Source organism: Physeter macrocephalus, chromosome 8 (genome assembly GCF_002837175.3).
Source record: "Physeter macrocephalus isolate SW-GA chromosome 8, ASM283717v5, whole genome shotgun sequence".
Lineage (NCBI taxonomy): Eukaryota > Metazoa > Chordata > Mammalia > Artiodactyla > Physeteridae > Physeter > Physeter macrocephalus.
Window position 1 is genome coordinate 104,564,543 of NC_041221.1, and position 18,387 is coordinate 104,582,929.

The window sequence follows — 18,387 nt, forward strand, 5'->3', positions numbered from 1 at the left end:
ACACACACACAGGAATATTACTCAGCCATAAAAAAGAACAAAATAATGTCATTCGCAGCAACATAGATGGGCCTAGAGATTATTATCCTACGTGAATACATGAAGTAAGTCAGACAGGGAAAGCCAAATATCATATGATATCACTTACTGTGAAATCTAAAAAAAAAAAAATGATACAAATGAACTTTTTTAAAAAACAGAAATAGACCCACAGACATAGAAAACAAACTTATGGTTACCAAAGAGGAAAGGAGGGAGAGGGATAAATTAAGAATTTGGGATTAAAAGATACACACTACTATATATAAAATAGATAAACAAACAAGGACCTACTCTATAGCACAGGGAACTATATTCAATATCTTGTAATAACCTATAATGGAAAAGGATCTGAAGGGTAAGCTGAGATGAAGTGAGAGAGTGGCATGGACATATATACACTACCAAATGTAAAATAGATAGCTAGTGGGAAGCAGCCACAAAGCACAGGGAGATCAGCTCTGTGCTTTGTGACCACCTAGAGGGGTGGGATAGGGAGGGTGGGAGGGAGGGAGATGCAAGAGGGAAGAGATATGGGGATATATGTATATGTATAGTTGATTCACTTTGTTATAAAGCAAAAACTAACACGCCATTGTAAAGCAATTATACTCCAATAAAGATGTTTTAAAAAATGTAAAAAAAAAGAATATATATATATATATATACACAAAAATATAACTGAATCACTTTGCTGTACACCTGAAACATTGTAAATCAACTATACTTCAATAAAATAAATAAATATATAAATAAATAAATAATAAAAGAAATAATTTTAAAGCGGATAAAAAATACAAACATCTTGAAAGAGCTCTACAAAATATTTCTATTATATGTATACATACATATATATGATCTTACATCCTATATTATATAGCACTTAAACATTTTATAATTATACTGGATCACATAATTAAGGTTGTAGGGACTGGAATATCACTTTAGACAAGGAAATTCAAGCTATACCAGCTTATGACCTGCTTACATTTCCACGAGAAGGGTCAGATTTTTAACAGGACCTTCTGGACCTGAATGAAAGTCCTTTCCATGTTTCTTCTCACACAACAGTGTGATTATATTTTGGGTTGTTTGTATTTTTTTGTTTCTTTGTTTAGTTGGTTTGGTTTCTTCTTCTGATGTAGCCTGCTAGGTCACCATGTTATGATGACAGATTGTTGTCAGAGGAAAGCCTGACTTCTCCATTCCACCTCTGCCATGACAGAGAGTTCCCTTCTCTGGGAACAGTGCCAATAAGGGTGACATTAGAAGGGAGATTTATTTCACTTGAATGTTAAACAAACAAACATACAAAACCCCCAAAGCAATATATGCTATAGTACTCCTATTTGCTAGTATATTGATAATTTAGGTCAGTAAAAAAGCAAAAGATCTAAGAATTAATCTTGCTATAGCATCAACTCTTTCTGTTCAGGGCTAACCCTCATGCCAAAGTATCTTATTTTACATTATAAAGGCACACGGTTTCTTACAATCATTTGTTGGAGATATCACTGCTTTTATTCTCCTGACTATGAAAAGTACATTTGTTCAAAGTTTATTTCAAAGGCCCAGAAAAAATACCTATAATCTGTGGGAACCACTATGAAACCCCTGGTCACCTGAGCAGTAAATAATCAGTTTGGGACCACAAGGAGAGTGGGAACCCAAAATTCTAAAATGTGATTTCTGGGTCAGACTTTCTCTTTCTTAGTATTATGTATGGTAGAATGAAGAGGACATCTCTAAAACATCCCCAGTCTTTCGTCCCAGCCTTGTTTTTATGTATTAGAGTAAGGTCAGGCTCTACACATCATCTGCATTGATCTCAAACTAACCAGACTTCTTACGTGTGAGAAGAAACTTGCCACTAGAATCTGACTGGAGGAAAGAAGAAGGGAGGAAAAAGGAAAGAAAATGACTGCATTAGCCATCTATTAAGAAAAGAGGGACAAGATTAAACTTAGATGCTATGGAGTCTGGAAAGCAGGAATTGTTTTTTGATTGCAGGTGTTCCTTGTTTCTATGTATATGTAAGAAACCAAATGAAACAATTGTAGGAAAAAATTCCCTTCACAGTTTGCTTGCCCAATGTAGAACATTAGCCAAATGGTCTGTTTCTGGGTCTACCCATATTCCAAAAGAATTGTTTCTTCTCGAAGCTCTTCTGTTTTCTGTCTTTTTATCCCCCCCACCCCTGTTGGTGTGTTTCTCTTCCTTTCCTTCTTCTCTCTCTCCCCATAAACCATAACTCAGTTTATTTAAAGACAGCAAAGTGCTATGAATTTCTTAGACATGATATGTCATACAAATGGGAACAATAGCAAAAAAATGTGTTTCTCCCTGGGAGCCCAAATTGTAACATAAGGCAGTGGGTTTTTATAATGAGCTACAAAAGTCTTTCTTAAATAACATTAAACTTTTAACGGAAAGCCACAGAGCTTGGGAATAGACAAGATTTCAGCTAATTGTCTATACTTAAGGCATTACACCCATATAGAGAGGAAAAAGAGGTGGAAAGAGGGAAAAAATCAAGAAAACAAACCTTAAAACTGCTGTTAATTCACATTTTTCAGAACTCTCATTCTCTAAAAGTAAAGACGCACTAGCAGGGGTTTTTGGTTTGGGGTTTTGGTTTTGTTTTTTTTTTTAGAAGAGAGCCACATCATTCGATCTAATTGGATGCAGAAATTTAAGATATACTCCAGACTAGGAAGGACCTAGGATAAATAAAGGATAAATAATCCTCAGAGTTTCAACAGATGTATATCCAATTGTCATGAAGTCAACTTTGGTAGCTTATAAGCTGATGACTATAGACACCATAAATTATTCCCTATGGGGCTACAAATTAGGGAGAATTACATTTGTTCTGGGGCCAAGTTTTATAATTTACCCATAAGAAGGAAAAAAAATTTTATTAAAACACAGAAGCAGTGAGAAAGCTGGAATACACTATTTTATTGATATTGTTATAAGTGTATCAGTGATTATCACCAGAGGAATATTTAAGAATGTCTGAAGGCATATTTGATTGTCACAATTAAAGAACTGTGTTCTTCCTATCTAGTGTTGTACCAATCACGGTGTTAAATATACTAAAATGCCAAGGACAGCCCTCCACAACATAATAGTTATCCAACACAAAATTTCGATTGTGCCAACACTGAGGAGCCATGGCTAAAAGTTTAGAGACAATCCTGTTAGCTAAATGATCCATAGTTTTTCAGACTTCTTGAGAGTAAAAAGATTACCAGAATGTTATAAGAGCATGAATGTGATTATAAAATAAGGTCTTAATACATGACATATCTTGGCACTCCTGAAGAGTAAAGACTGGTTTGGAGCTTGGCAATCATAATTTGAGAAAAGAGTAAATTATACAGTGTTGATCTGAGTTAGAATTTCAGAGCCCAGTGGGAACTTAGAAGTCATCTAATATAACTTCTATATTTTACAGATAAGGAAACAAGTGTTGAAAAACTAAAAATGTAATATCACAGAATTAATGTTGAAACTAGTTTAAATTGTAGGCCTCTTATGTGTCCACCTCTCTTCAGTAGCCTAAGCATTATAATCATATCCTTTTCAAGAGAGATGTACTAAACTTTTAAAATTAAGGGACACTGAGCTTCCCTGGTGGCGCAGTGGTTGAGGGTCCGCCTGCTGATGCAGGGGACACAGGTTCGTGCCCCGGTCCGGGAAGATCCCACATGCCGCAGAGCGGCTGGGCCCATGAGCCATGGCCTCTGATTCTGCGTGTCCGGAGCCTGTGCTCTGCAACAGGAGAGGCCACAATAGTGAGAGGCCCGTGTACCGCAAAAAAAAAAAAAAAAAAAAAAATTAAGGGACACTGAAGTAAGAGAAATATGAAAAAAAAAAAAAAAACCTTGACATGTGGACAAATTTTAACTATGATTTTAGGAAGGTACTTACTATCTTTAACAGTGGTCTCATCTAAAAATGGGTGTAAGAATATCTTATTGAGAGAATTTTTTTAAAAAAATCATGTAAGGTTCAGACTATAGATAAAGTTAGTTATTCACTTAGGTCCTTTACAAGTGTAGAATACATAACTTTGAGATTATTTTAACTGCACAACTGCCATTTGAATCTCAAAAGGCTCATTTATGTACATGATCTACATCTAAATACCAGTATTCACATCTGGTTTGTTATGACTCCAGGCATGTTGATTAACCTCTGACATATCAATAAAAACATAATCAAGTGTCTAATACTGACATGAACATTGACTATTACATAGAATAAATTAGAGCCATAAACACACTGGAATAGGGTTTAGGAATTAGAAATAATCTGCAACAGGGAATTAATGTAAAAGTAAATGTAGTGATAATTCTAAAAGCAATAAATTACTCTCAGAATAGAAAGTGGACCAAAGTTAGTAGGTAAAGAATTGGTGGAAAAATGTAATAAAAAAATCACAAAAAACCTACATATGGTACAGATCAAATACTGAAAGAAGTACCATATCAAGTTTTTAGAAAACGTTTATTGTCCAACAGAAAATCTGATTCTTTCATTTGTCCTCAAACCATAGTGAACAGTTCAGTGAAGTAGAAGAGATATCATTTCCACCTGCCCGCAACTGAGACACAGATTGATTCACAGTATCTGTATTGACTCCCTCAGTGATCTGAGAATAGGTAAGCTCAGCAGATATCAAACACATCCATGCGACAACAAAAAAGCCCCACAAAGGATTTATATTATTTTTTGCCAAATGTGTATGTGTGTGTGTGTGTGTGTGTGTGTGTGAATATACACATATATATTTCAAAGACAATATACCAGGTGAGTTTCTGTAATGAAAACATAATCATTTTATATAATTTGATATTGATACTCCATATGTCTGGAATATCATGAGAAAACATAATTTTGTGTTTAGCAACATCTACATATATCCATATTTATAAAAGAACACCCTTTTTCAGGCAAATTTTTAAAAATTTAATTATTTATTTTTGGCTGCGTTGGATCTTCATTGCTGTGCGTGGGCTTTTCTCTATTTGCAGCAAGTGGGGGTTACTCTTCGTTGTGGTGCATTGGCTCTTCATTGCAGTGGCTTCTCTTGTTGAGGAGCACGGGCTCTAGGCACGTGGGCTTCAGTAGTTGTGGCACGCAGGCTCAATAGCTGTAGCTCACGGACTGTAGAGCGCAGGCTCAGTAGCTGTGGCGCACGGACTTAGCTGCTCCACGGCATGTGAGATCTTCCCGGACCAGGGCTCGAACCCGTGTCCCCTGCATTGGCAGGCAGATTCTTAACCACTGTGCCACAGGAGAAGTCCAGGCAAATTTTTAAGGAAAGATAGAAAGTATGATTTGGGAGCAGCAACACAAAGCTGCTCATCTAGGAAAAAAAATGGAAAAGGAAAACTTCAAAAAGTTATGTTATTTTGTAGGCCACAGAACAAATATTTAAGTGTAAGATTAACTTCTTCAATTGTCCAACTGATACAAGGTGTAAGGAGTGAAAGGATCCTCTGTGTAGGCTAAAAGCAAACACACACCTATGTGTGCTTAAGTTGTATATACTTCAATGTTTGATATCACATAAACTCATAGAGAACACAAAAAGAATCCAAGAAGTACAATGATTCTATGAGTAATTTGTGCTTCATTCATCCTTGCACGCCTACCATCACCTAAGCACCATACTGAGATCGTTGTTTTCAGATTAGTTTAAGCCTGAGTTTGCTAACCATTATGCACAGATAAAGCTGATTTGTGTCATAAGGAAAATTACAAGTTAAAAAGGATAAGAATTGGTTAGGAGAAATTTTAATTATTATAGTTAGATAAAAATGGAATTGTATAATTCCTCATGTTAGGAAGGTGAATTTATATCTAGTGATCAATATTTCAGGCACTGTGCTAAGCTATCTACTTGATGAAATAGCTTATTTAGTCTTCCTTGAAAATAATAGCATTATCATCCTCTGTTTTCAGAAAGGAAAATTGAAGCGCAGAGAGGATGAGTAAATTATCCAAGACCACATAGTTTGTAAGAAGTGGTAATCAAATCCAGATTATATTGTCTCTAAAGCTCAAGCATATTTCTTTTTACAAATCTTCTGAGGAATCCTCTCTGACATTTTCTGTTGAACCCCTGACCTAGAGGAGATGGAAGTCAGACTAAAACTGATTTTGCTGTTATCATTGAATATTTTCAGTCTCTATTCATATAGAAATTACTATTCTAGAGAAATCATCATAATTTAGTGATTTCAATGTGAAGTGGAAGAGACAGACTTTGTTAGACACACAAAAGTTAACCAGGAGGTTATCAGAATGTGAGTTTAAAAATAGGAAATAAAACTACATTTATTATCTACCTCAGAAAATTGTGATTTCAGAAAATAAAAGATTAATATATTTTCTCATCTTTCCAAGCCATTAAACCACCTTCCAATTTCATTAGTCAGTCTTGAAGGGGTTTTGTATTCCCCATCTTAAATGTTAATCTCTGGTATGTAATTTTGTCAAGTAAATGATAAAATTAAAAGAAGATACAGAATAAGTATTTTTTATTCAATTCAATGAATCCCTGTCTTAGTAAAATTTCAACATTGCAGTGAATTTATGCACTACTATCCTCACCCAGTTCCAGGGAGTAGTTAGTAACTTGTCAGACTCCAAAATTTGTGATTCTTTTAACCTGAATTTGCCTTCAATCAAATTATAATAGTTGGAAAAATATAACTATTACTAAGTGTAGTTACTATTACGTAGTAACTATTACTAAGTCTGGGAAATATGGGCTATGATATCATGATTTTTACATAGGTACAGCTGAAATTTCTCATCATGAAAACTCAACCCTCATTATAATAGCATTAATCACTGTCTGGGAATTGGACTACTGAGTTAAAAATAGAAACAACATTGTGGCATGCAATTGCTGGAATTTAGTGCTATATTATACAAATTAAAAATAAATCTTTATGTGAACAATTCTCCAATTTTCTCTCTCTCTCTTTCTGTCTCTCTCACTCTGACTCTGTCTGTGTCTCTCTCTCTATATATATATGTGTGTGTATATATATATATATATATATATATATATTTCCCAAAGAAATAATCACAAAAACATATACAAGCATGTTCATTTTAGCAACATTTTTAATAAACTTAAAGCAATCTCAATTTGTACCCCCAGGGAAAGTGCTAGATTGATTATGTTGTATTCATACTATAGAATCCTGTACAAGAGTTAAAAAGAGAGAGGCAGAAAAATAGCACTGATATAGCATAACTCTAATGCATATAATTTGTATATAAAAGAAAATCAGAGAAACATAAATGTATAGAAAATGATCATATGGATATCCTCAGACATACTTCTATATGTACATATATAAATGTAAAATGCATAAAAAAATCTGTAAGTTCATTGACTCAAATGAAATATGTGGGTAAATTTTGTGATGTGGACTGCAAATTTTGGCTTTATTAATATTGTTTGTTTATAAGAATGCAACTATTGACACCTTGCATATCTAAAAATAAGTAAAATAATGAATTAAAGATATAATTTTTTTATAAAGTGAACTTTGAGAATTCTCAAGTAGGAAGGCTAAGGACTTTGTAATAAGTGTCCTGAAGTATTAAATGATACATTAGAGAAATATTTTTAGATATGTTGAGCTAAAATCATTTGTGTGTTCCTTAGTGAAGAATGCCTAGAAACTGATATTAGAACCTACTGTAGGATTACTTATGGTCCTTAAATAGCTTATACTAAAATGGGAATTAGAGATGGCTACTTGGTTGCAAAGTAGAATATAATTTTTAAAATAAGCTGTATCAGAAAAATCCATCCTTTTTTCCCCAATTTTAATGCTTTAAAAAAAATTTTCCATCCTACTCACAGTGTGCAAGCTACAACATTTTGTAGTATTTTATTGACAGAAGTGATTGGAATAGGTGAAGCTCTAAACATAGATGGATGAATCCACAGAATAGATCATGACAATCAGGTTCACTTGGGAAGATGTGAGGTCATGCTGAGTCATATGAATAAGAGGCGAGAGAACAAAGACAAATCAAATTCTCCTCAAAATATACCTGCAATTAATATATAACAGAAGCTTTTTTCCCTTTCAAATTTCTTTTGATTTTGAGAGATCCATGTTCTTAAAAGGAAGATTTTCTCCTGTCCTCCCCATTAAGCTAAATTGTTTCTTGAATCAGAATTACCATAAATTACAATTACCTTAAATTAGAATCCAACAAAATATTTTGAGTGTGAAATAAAGGTGGTGATATTTGAACTGAGGAATATAACAAATGGCACTCAAAAATGAAAATTATCCATATCTTAGTTCACTTTTTACTAAAATACACAAATGAGGATAGAATCCTGTTTTTGATAGTCAGTTAATTGTAATTCTAACAATTTAAAGGTGAAAATTAGAAGAATGTGTTTTGTGGTAGAAGAAAATTATCTTAGAATCATTAATTTGCATTTCATTCATTTCTTTTTTATCATTATGTCTGCGTCATGCAATGCATTTCCTTTCTAATCGTTACCTATATCAAAATTGGTTTGGAAGCTCTTTGAACTCTACTTGTCTCTTTGTTCAGCATATTTCTCTTGCAGCCCCTGCCTGATATAAAATAGTTTGTATGGCTGTATACTGTGTTTCTGTGTCCCAAATATAAGATACCAAATGACAAAAATTATAGAAAGAAAGTCTTTTGTGTTTAGTGAACAGCATTCACACAGCCTCTGGATTAATGTTAGCTTTGAAGCTGCATGATGAGCAATAGAGGTTTCTCACCATAAACTAATTAGCATATCTTTGTGACTTGCAAGAAATAATTTGCACAGTCCCAAGTTTAATGCTAACCTGAAGCTCCCATGTTCAGTGATAGCTTTCTAACCACAATCAACTCATTTCCTTTTTTGTTTTTGATTGACAAACGGTGCAAAGGTGATGCCCATTTCTTTCCTTTCTTCTGTTTCTTCTTGCTAGACAATTAGGTAGAAATAGATTATAGTAACTTGATTGGTTCTTTATCTGGCACTTGACAATATATTTTTTTTAGACTGGCTTTATAAACCAGACCTGAGTTGTTTTGAAATATGAGGATAAAATTATCTCACAATATGACACAAAACAGCAGGCATTGTCAGGCTGGTGCTCATGATTATAGGACATTGCCCAAGATTACCCACATCTCTCCTTTACCTCCTCCTTCCCCATTTTTTTTTTTTTTTTTTTTTTTTGCGGTACGCGGGCCTCTCACTGTTGTGGCCTCTCCCGTTGCGGGGCACAGGCTCCGGACGCTCAGCCGCCATGGCTCACGGGCCCAGCCGCTCCGCGGCACGTGGGATCTTCCCGGACCGGGGCACGAACCCGTGTCCCCTGCATCGGCAGGCGGATTCTCAACCACTGCGCCACCAGGGAAGCCCTTCCCCATTTTTATCTTTTCTTCTTAGGTAAAGCAATATAGACCTCTATGTCTCCAATTTTCACTCCATATCCTCCTTGAATTGATGCATTACTTGCATCTAATATGATTGTGTACATGGAAAATCCAAAGGGAGGACAACGAAAATCTCTTCAGACAAAATGGGAGAATATAGTAATTGTTATGTAGTAATATTAATATGCAAGAATTAGTATGTCTAATAACAAACTATAAACCACTGTAGAATATGCAAAAAGTACAGTAGCAACAATAATGACTACAATAAGCTTAATAAGAAAAGTGCAAGGATCAGCTTATATTTTGAGATAGTACACTGGGCTTCAGGTGATCATATGTAATGCTTGGTGCAGGACAGCCTCAGATTATGCCTCTTGTCACAGAATCCAGATTTTTACATTGCAAACAATGTGTATTAATAATAGTCAGCATTAAAATAGGATGGAATAGGTTTGGAAGTCCTTGTCTTAAACTTCTAACGTTTGCCATTGTCTAGAAATATGTGCACCACATGTACAGTGAACCGAGTTCCCACTTCAACATGTAGTGAAATCTGAAAGAAGACCTGGGGTAATCCATCTCACTTTCCTCACAGCCAACACCTTCTAGTCCCAGGTGGAGCTGGGAGAAGAATTTGACACTGCTGCCTTCCAGTCACTGGTATATGTGCCAGTTGTGCTGTGGCATGGTGAAAGATACGTGAAGCAGCTAGTCAGTCACTAGTTAGGAAATTCAAGGGCAGTTGTGAGAGTCTCTATGTTAGGTATTTGTGAAAATATGTGTGGGAACACAGTCTCAAAATTCCTGACAAGGAAATTTTAAGAAGAAAGAACAAAGTATTGAAACATGCTACAACATGGATGAACCTTAAAACAGTGTCAGCAAAAGAAGCCAGACGTTACAGACCACATATTGTATGATTCCATTTACTAAATGAAGTGTTCAGAGAAGGCATATTTTATAGACAGAAAGAGTAGATTTGCAGTTTCCCTGGCCCGAGGGTAAGAATAGACAGTCGCCTCAATTGGGCATGAGGTTTGGTTTTGGAATGATGGAAATTTTCTAAAGTTAGATTGTGGTAAAAATTATACAACTCTGTAAATTTACTAAAACTTATTGAAACATTTAAAAATTAGTACATTTTATGGTATATTAAGTATTCCTCAATAAAACTGTTAAAAATAGTCTAAATATTCTTGCCAGAATGGTTTTGTCATTTATTATATGTGATAATTGTACAATTATTTGTTTATTTTACTACCTCACGCCTGTATTTTATTTTGTAATGATTTTTTTCAGCAGCAATGGTCTACAAAAGGGGGTAACAAAGTACACATTTAATGAAAAGTTAATGAATTTCCACTTAAGAAAGTTGAAAATGAATTGCAAGTTGCCTAAAATATTTGTCAATATTTACTATCCACTATGGAGGTCACAGCAACATCACTGAATATCAGAATTGGAGGACACAAACCTGCTGGAGACACATTAGCATTTACTTCAAAAAGTTATAATTATTTTGTGAAGAATATATTTGAAGTGGATATTTTACTATGTAAATCTGTAGAGTGTTTATAAATGTCCTTTTGTAAAGCATGATTGTTCAGTTAGATTATTCCTCTAACAATTTCATTTAGTTTTGATTCCACATTGTCTCATTCAGGAATGAAAAGTGGAGCATTAGAAGTTAATACATTGATTCCATTAGTGGCAGAAGAATTTCACAAACAATTAAATGATACCCGTTTTTCATCACTGTCAGATTCTGCAAATAGAAAAACAGTTCATTTCAAGGTAGTTTGATTTTTTTCATCCAACTCATGGACTCTAAGTAAAATTTTTAGAAGTTCATTTTGTCTAAGGTAAAACATTTGATACCATTGTAAATGCTGATCTAAATTTATTAAAAATTTATACATAGAAGATAAAATTATCTGGTTTTTTTTCAAGGATGATACAATATAAAATTTGCTGTATCAAAGTACTGTAATGAATAAAATTAATTTTTAAGAAAGCTATGACAGAAAATACCCTAGGAAGTAACTGTTTCTGCTACATAATTTACAATTTAAACCAAATAATGGAACCAATTAAAATAAAATGTGAAACAGTTCATGTATATGTGTATATATATATGTATTGTTTAACATATATAGTTTATAAATAGATCTATATAGTGAAAATAATTTATATACAGTTAGTAAGTAACTGTGGTAATCATATGGTTTATACTTAGAGTAAGTAAGCTACAAATTTTTATTACAAAGCTGAAGTTGAATACAAAAATAAATATTTCAGTATGGAGTACGCACTCTTTTTTTGTCAGTAATCTGACTTTACAAATGTTTGGGCCTTTAAAGAATAACAGTAAAGGGGTTGAAAAGAGAAAAACACCTGCATTGTTGAAAATAGGAGATCACAGACCCTATAGAACAGGCATTTTTGAAAATTTCTCAAAGACAGGAAGTAAATGGTAACATTTAGAGAGATAAAGGAAAACCAAAGAGGCTATTTTATGGAGGACAAAGAGGAAATGCTTCAGCAGAGATAGAATAGGTTTCCCAGTAAAGACCTGCAGAGAAATTGCTAGGCATGTATATATAAATAGTAAGAGCAGCTGGTAATGAAAGAAGCAGAATGTAACTTAAAGGACTATCCATGGAAAAGCTACCCCAACTACTACTTTTTCTATCTTTGGATTCATGCATAATACTTGGAAGTCAAGTATCTATACTCAGGCATACAGCTGAAAACTCTTCTCTAAAGAGCTTAAACTTGCTGAGAGAACCTATCAGTTCTGATGTGGTAATGACATTCTATATTAGGTCCTCTTTTGTACTCTTGCACCTCATATGTAAGAAATATCTATCTTAGAGGGACATCCAAAAAATGCTGCATCCACATACATTGTAAAGAAAGATAAAGAAATCTTACATCTACTATTGATACTAATTGAACTAAGCTTTCATTCTTAAATATGGTAGGAAAAAAAAAGATTTTCCAAATATTTGAGGAAAAACCAAGCAAAAAAGAGAAAAAGTACTAGAAAGAGAACAGAAAAAATGAAAGTAAAATTGGAAGAAGATGTCACAGAGGTAGTCAGACTAGAGTTTTCAAAGTAAAGGACCTATCAAGTTACATCTGTAAAATGGAATACTCAGCAATAAAAAGGAACAGAACACAAATATAAACAACAACATAGATTAATCTCAGATGCATTATGTTAGGTGAAAGGAGCCAGTCTCAAAAAACAACATATTACATGATTTGATTACACACAATTCTGGAAAAAGTAGACACATAGGGAGAAGAAATAGATCAGTGGTTATGAGGGGTGGAAGGTGAGAGGAAGGTATAAATAGAAAAGGGCACAGGGGAAAGACAAAACAGAGGTAGGTTATGTCAGGGACCCTCCTGAAGGCAGGCATTAGTTTCCCAAGATAACAGATCTTTTCCAATATGTCAGTAATAACAAAGTCTTTTGTGCCAGGAATCCAGGACTAGTCGTTAAGGACCACCTAACAACTACCTTTGACCAAAATAACCTATGGGCTTGCCAAAGAGAGTTAAAATGCTTTGATGTCATTTATCAAGTGTGGTTTGGCATCAAGTGATGATGGTTTTTTGTATACAGACCACTAGGTAGATCTAAACCAAATAAATTTAGGCCTGCGTCTATATACTACACATTTATTGTAAAGTCTGTAAAAGTAAAACAGTCTTCAAATATATGCCATCCATTCCCCAAGACTTCCTCAAATTCTGTGTCTGTGAAAGTTCTGTTATAAAAGCTAAATGCCACTACAGGCCCCTGAGTGTCATACTGAAGAGAAAGAATGATATGATAGTGTGGTTAGATTTCTGTTTGTCTGGATTGTTGTGATGTTTACCTTCTAAAAAGGATCCTGGGCTTCCCTGGTGGCGCAGTGGTTGAGAGTCTGCCTGCCGAGGCAGGGGACACGGGTTCGTGCCCCGGTCCAGGAAGATCCCACATGCCGCGGAGCCCCTGGGCCTGTGAGCCATGGCTGCTGAGTGTGCGCATCTGGAGCCCGTGCTCCGCAACGGGAGAGGCCACAGCAGTGAGAGGCCCGCGTACCGCAAAAAATAAAAATAAAAAAGGATCCTAATTGTTGATTGCAAACAGTTAGGATGCCAACTGATCTATTATAAGTAATTGGTACCAAAGGAAATTGTGTGGCATCCAAAGGAAAAGCAATAGTCAGTTTAATTGTTATATTTTAGCCAAATCATGACCAAATTGTAAGCAGATGTTTGCCTCATACCAAGAAGTGACTAATGATGTAAAAAGTAATATTAAGAATTAAGGTCCTATAAGTAATATACTTAAAAGTCGCCTTAAACCAGCAAAAGAAATAAACTATAGCTATGAAATTAAAGAACAAAAAAATAAATATTAAAACATGACAATCTGTGATGATGTTCTGTATAATTTGGGTGGAAGCTCCCAACATCTCATGCAATCATGATCCAACTTTCTTGGATGGGGCTAGTTCCTCCCAAAGTTTGTCTGCCTAAGGGGAGGTGTGAGGGACTGGTCGGAGGCATATTTAAGAACCCACAGCTTGTGATCTCTGTCTAATAAGGAAATTTTTAAGGGACAGTGATTTCAGTATGTTCTATGTTGCTTTAATTGAAAGACACAAATCCAAGGATGAATCCCTAGAACATTCACTGACATGCTGGTTGTTAACAGTACCTGAAGAAGTCCTTTTACATCAAGATTCAAGAACAGTGTTTTTCTGGTGTTGCTTACAGAAATTATGTCTTCAGGTTTTAGGTTAGGCAAGAATTATTTAACAGGATGTTGAGAAAAGGCTGTTCATAGATGCTAATGATTACACTGTGTATTGTTTGAGTCCTTTGGGATATTTAAGAATGTCAGTTTGCAATAAGGCAGAGTCTAGGATTAGGGGAGATTTTCCTAGGCACATCTAACATATAGTTATCAGTTCATAGGAAAAGCCACCATGAACACCGGAGAGACCTGACTTCATTGCCATTAAAGCCAATGCATGAAAAACCATGGAATTGCCATGTAATGGTATATTATTTGGCAATTGAAAGGAATACTATAGATACACATTATAACATGGATAAAATCTCAACATAATTATTCTGAGTAGTAAAATCCAAACAAAACAAAGTACATATTGTATAATTCCATTTTTATAAAGTTCTAGAAAATAAGAACATCTATAAGCAGGTAGATCAGTCTTTGCTTGAGACAGCGTTGGGACAAGGAGAGGAAGGAGGGAGAGACAGATTAAGGGAATAGGGAATAAGAGGACTTTTGAAGGTGATGGATATGCTCTTTATCTTGACAGTATGATGGCTCATGGCTGTATACATACGTGCAAACATACCAAACTGCATGCTTTAAATACGTGCCGTTTATTGTTTATCATTATACCTCAATAAAGCTTTTATTAAAAAAACTTTAAAAAGACATCCATCATTGTAATATCACTTAGCTAAGTATTATTTTCTAGCTTGTAATTTAAAACAGTTTTTAGCAAGGTTGATAATGTACTTAGAAACTGAATCATGAGAAGTTTAAATTTAGCCTTATTTAAGGAAAACTGTTATTTTATATAATAAATAGAATAGATACAGACTTGTCTTTACAATAAGATTACTAACTCATTTCAGGCCACAATTTTACCTACCTATCAGAAATATTATATAAACTTCAAAAAATGCAAAATACAGATCTGATATTCTATTCTGATATTCTAAATTTTTAAAAATCTTTAAATCATTTTTGAAAGCTCCTCTTTTTTTTTTTTTAACATCTTTATTGGAGTATAACTGTTTAAAATAGTGTGTTAGTTTCTCCTCTACAACAAAGTGAATCAGTCATACATACACATATGTTCCCATATCTCTTCCCTCCCACGTCTCCCTCCCTCCCACCCTCCCTATCCCACCCCTCTCATGGTCACAAAGCACAGAGGTGATCTCCCTGTGCCATGCGGCAGCTTCCCACTAGCTATCTAATTCACACCTGGTAGTGCATATATGTCCCTGCCACTCTCTCACCCCGTCACAGCCCACCATAAACAATACCAAAAGACAACCCTCAGAATGGGAGAAAATATTTGCAAATGAAGCAACTGACAAAGGATTAATATCCAAAATTTATAAGCAACTCTTGCAGCTCAATAACAAAAAAACAAACAACCCAATCCAAAAATGGGCAGAAGAACTAAATAGACATTTCTCCAAAGAAGATATACAGATCGCCAACAAACACATGAAAGAATGCTCAACATCATTAATCATTAGAGAAATGCAAATCAAAACGACAATGAGATATCATTGTTGTTTTGATTTGCATTTCTCTAATGATTAATGATGTTGAGCATTCTTTCATGTGTTTGTTGGCGATCTGTATATCTTCTTTGGAGAAATGTCTATTTAGTTCTTCTGGCCATTTTTGGATTGGGTTGTTTGTTTTTTTGTTATTGGAAAGCTCCTCTTTTATCTTGAACCAAAGCCTTTTCTTCTTATCTTGTAACTATAGCAACAAAAGCTATTATTTAAATTTACTTGTTCACGTTTCTTAAAGCAAAAGAATAACAGTTAATTAACTTTTTCTTACACATTTTAACTGTTTATCTGAAATAGATATTCCTAGAGTGTTCACATAATGACAAAATGATTGCTTTTTTCTGATCAATTTACCTTTTAAATTTCTCAAGTGAGGGGAAAAAAATAGAGAAACAGAAAAAAAAAAGGTGAGAGATGTTTTGGCTTTAGACAAATATAAAATAAATTGTGTTGCCTGGGCTTTACCAGTGTAGTTGAAGGGGAAAAAGGGAGAGGGTCTGTGGGGACAGTTATGGCCCTGGAAGTTTGGGAGCTGAAGAGTCAGGAAAGGTAAGAGTTGGATAAAGACAAGAGGAGTAGGATTTAGAAAGATTCACAAAAGAAGCAGTCTCAAGTTTTTCTCATTTTTCATTTGTCTTTTGTATTAGTTTCCTAGGGCTTCCATAATAAATTACCACAAACCACATGGCTTAAAAGATCATAAATTTCTCTCAAAGTTCTGGAGGATTGAATTCCAATATCAAGCTTTCAAAAAGGCCATGCTCTGTCTAAAGGCTGTAGGAAAGAATCTATTTTTTTTTTTTTGCCTCTTTCAATTTCTAGTGGTTGCCAACAATCCTTGTGATTCCTTGCCTTTGTTGCTGCATTATTCCAGCTATTACCACTGTCTTCCCGTAGTCCCTTCCCTCTGTGTTCCTCTATCCAAATCTTCTTCTCCCATTATAAACACAGTGTTCATTGGATTTAGGGCACAGTATTACCTCACTTTAACTTGATTATACCTGCAAATACCCTATTTCCAAATGAGATCACATTCACAGGTATCGGGGTTAGGACTTGTACATATCTTTTGGGGGAAAGCAATTTAACCCATCACACATTTGCTAGGAACATTTTATGGAAGAAGTTTTAGAGTTTTAATTGACTTTAGACACTTTATCATACTGATTACAGAAAGAAGACAATTTTCCATTGTATTTTTGTTCTCTTTTCTATTATAAGACACTCTTGTACTAAAACTTTCCCAAATTCCTGTGGTCACAATAATTGCAAGATGTCCTTGGTTAGACTGTGTCATTTAGAGACATAAGCAAATAAATTAGCATAGTAGTATGTATACATGAGAAAGATTGACTTCCAACCCAGTAAAAGGGCTGGCTGAGAATAAGATGACCCATGATAAATACACAGTTGTTAAGAATGATTCTTGTATAACTTCCTATCTATAGAATCGAGTTTAAAAAATGCCATTAGCAAGGTTCTGATAAAACTCTGAGCTAAACAGGGAGGTTTCAGGGACGCAAAAGCAGCACAGAGGAAAGTCCTTATATGGTTTTTAAAAGGTGACCCAAAGCAAATTTTCCAAAGAGTGTCTGGCTGAAGAGACTGTCTGAACTCCTCAGCTCCCAAGGCCAGTTAAATGTAAGCTAATTATGATGCACCAGAACTTTCCTATAGACTGTCTAACAGGCAGGCAATCAGAGGTTTAGAAGCCAAAATTCACAAGAGAACACCAAAGTATGATAAAAACACATATCCTGAGAAACAAATGTGACACTGAAAGGCTCAAAGAACACATCAAAGCCCAAGTTCAGTGCCAAACTTAATCATACCAGAGGGTACAGTCTTATATATATGCACTGTTATCTAGTCAAGAGTCCTGGTCCTCAGCAATAAGTCTCAGACAAATCTTGGTGTAATCTCCAAAACATTAAAGTCTACTCAGCCACAAACTACCAAGAAATAGCCAGTAGTCAGACAAGATCAGATTTATTAAATCTCAAGAAAGTCACTCAACAAAAGGAAGGAGGGAACCTGGGAATGCTACTCAAGTAGAAGAGGAGGGAAACAATTTTTTCAAAGTTGTGTTTCTGCTGAAAGTTTGAAGAGGGTCTAAAAGGAGAATTTATTCCTAAAGTGGGATTAGAAGTTAGAATTAACTAGTAATTGGGTGCTATCACGAATTAAGGGCAATTTAGCAATTGAGTTTCTACAGTAATAAATGAAAATATGTCTGGGGCATTACTGGTAAGAAAGCAGTAGTCACTTGATAAGATGTTGCTAAGGCATTTTATAACTGCTACGTGAACTGGGGAGAAACAATGTTTTCTGTTTACTTTGCAACTGGCTTTACCTCTGTCTGTCTCTCCATCTTAATTATGGGAAGGAAAGCTTTTTCTCTTTTCAGTTGGAGCTGATTTTCTCTCTTTCAATTCTAGATGAATTTTAACTTTTACAAATTATAATATTATAAATCTCCTTATTAGTTTTTTTAAAAAGTTTTGAATCAATATTTAAACAAAGTGCCCTAGTTTT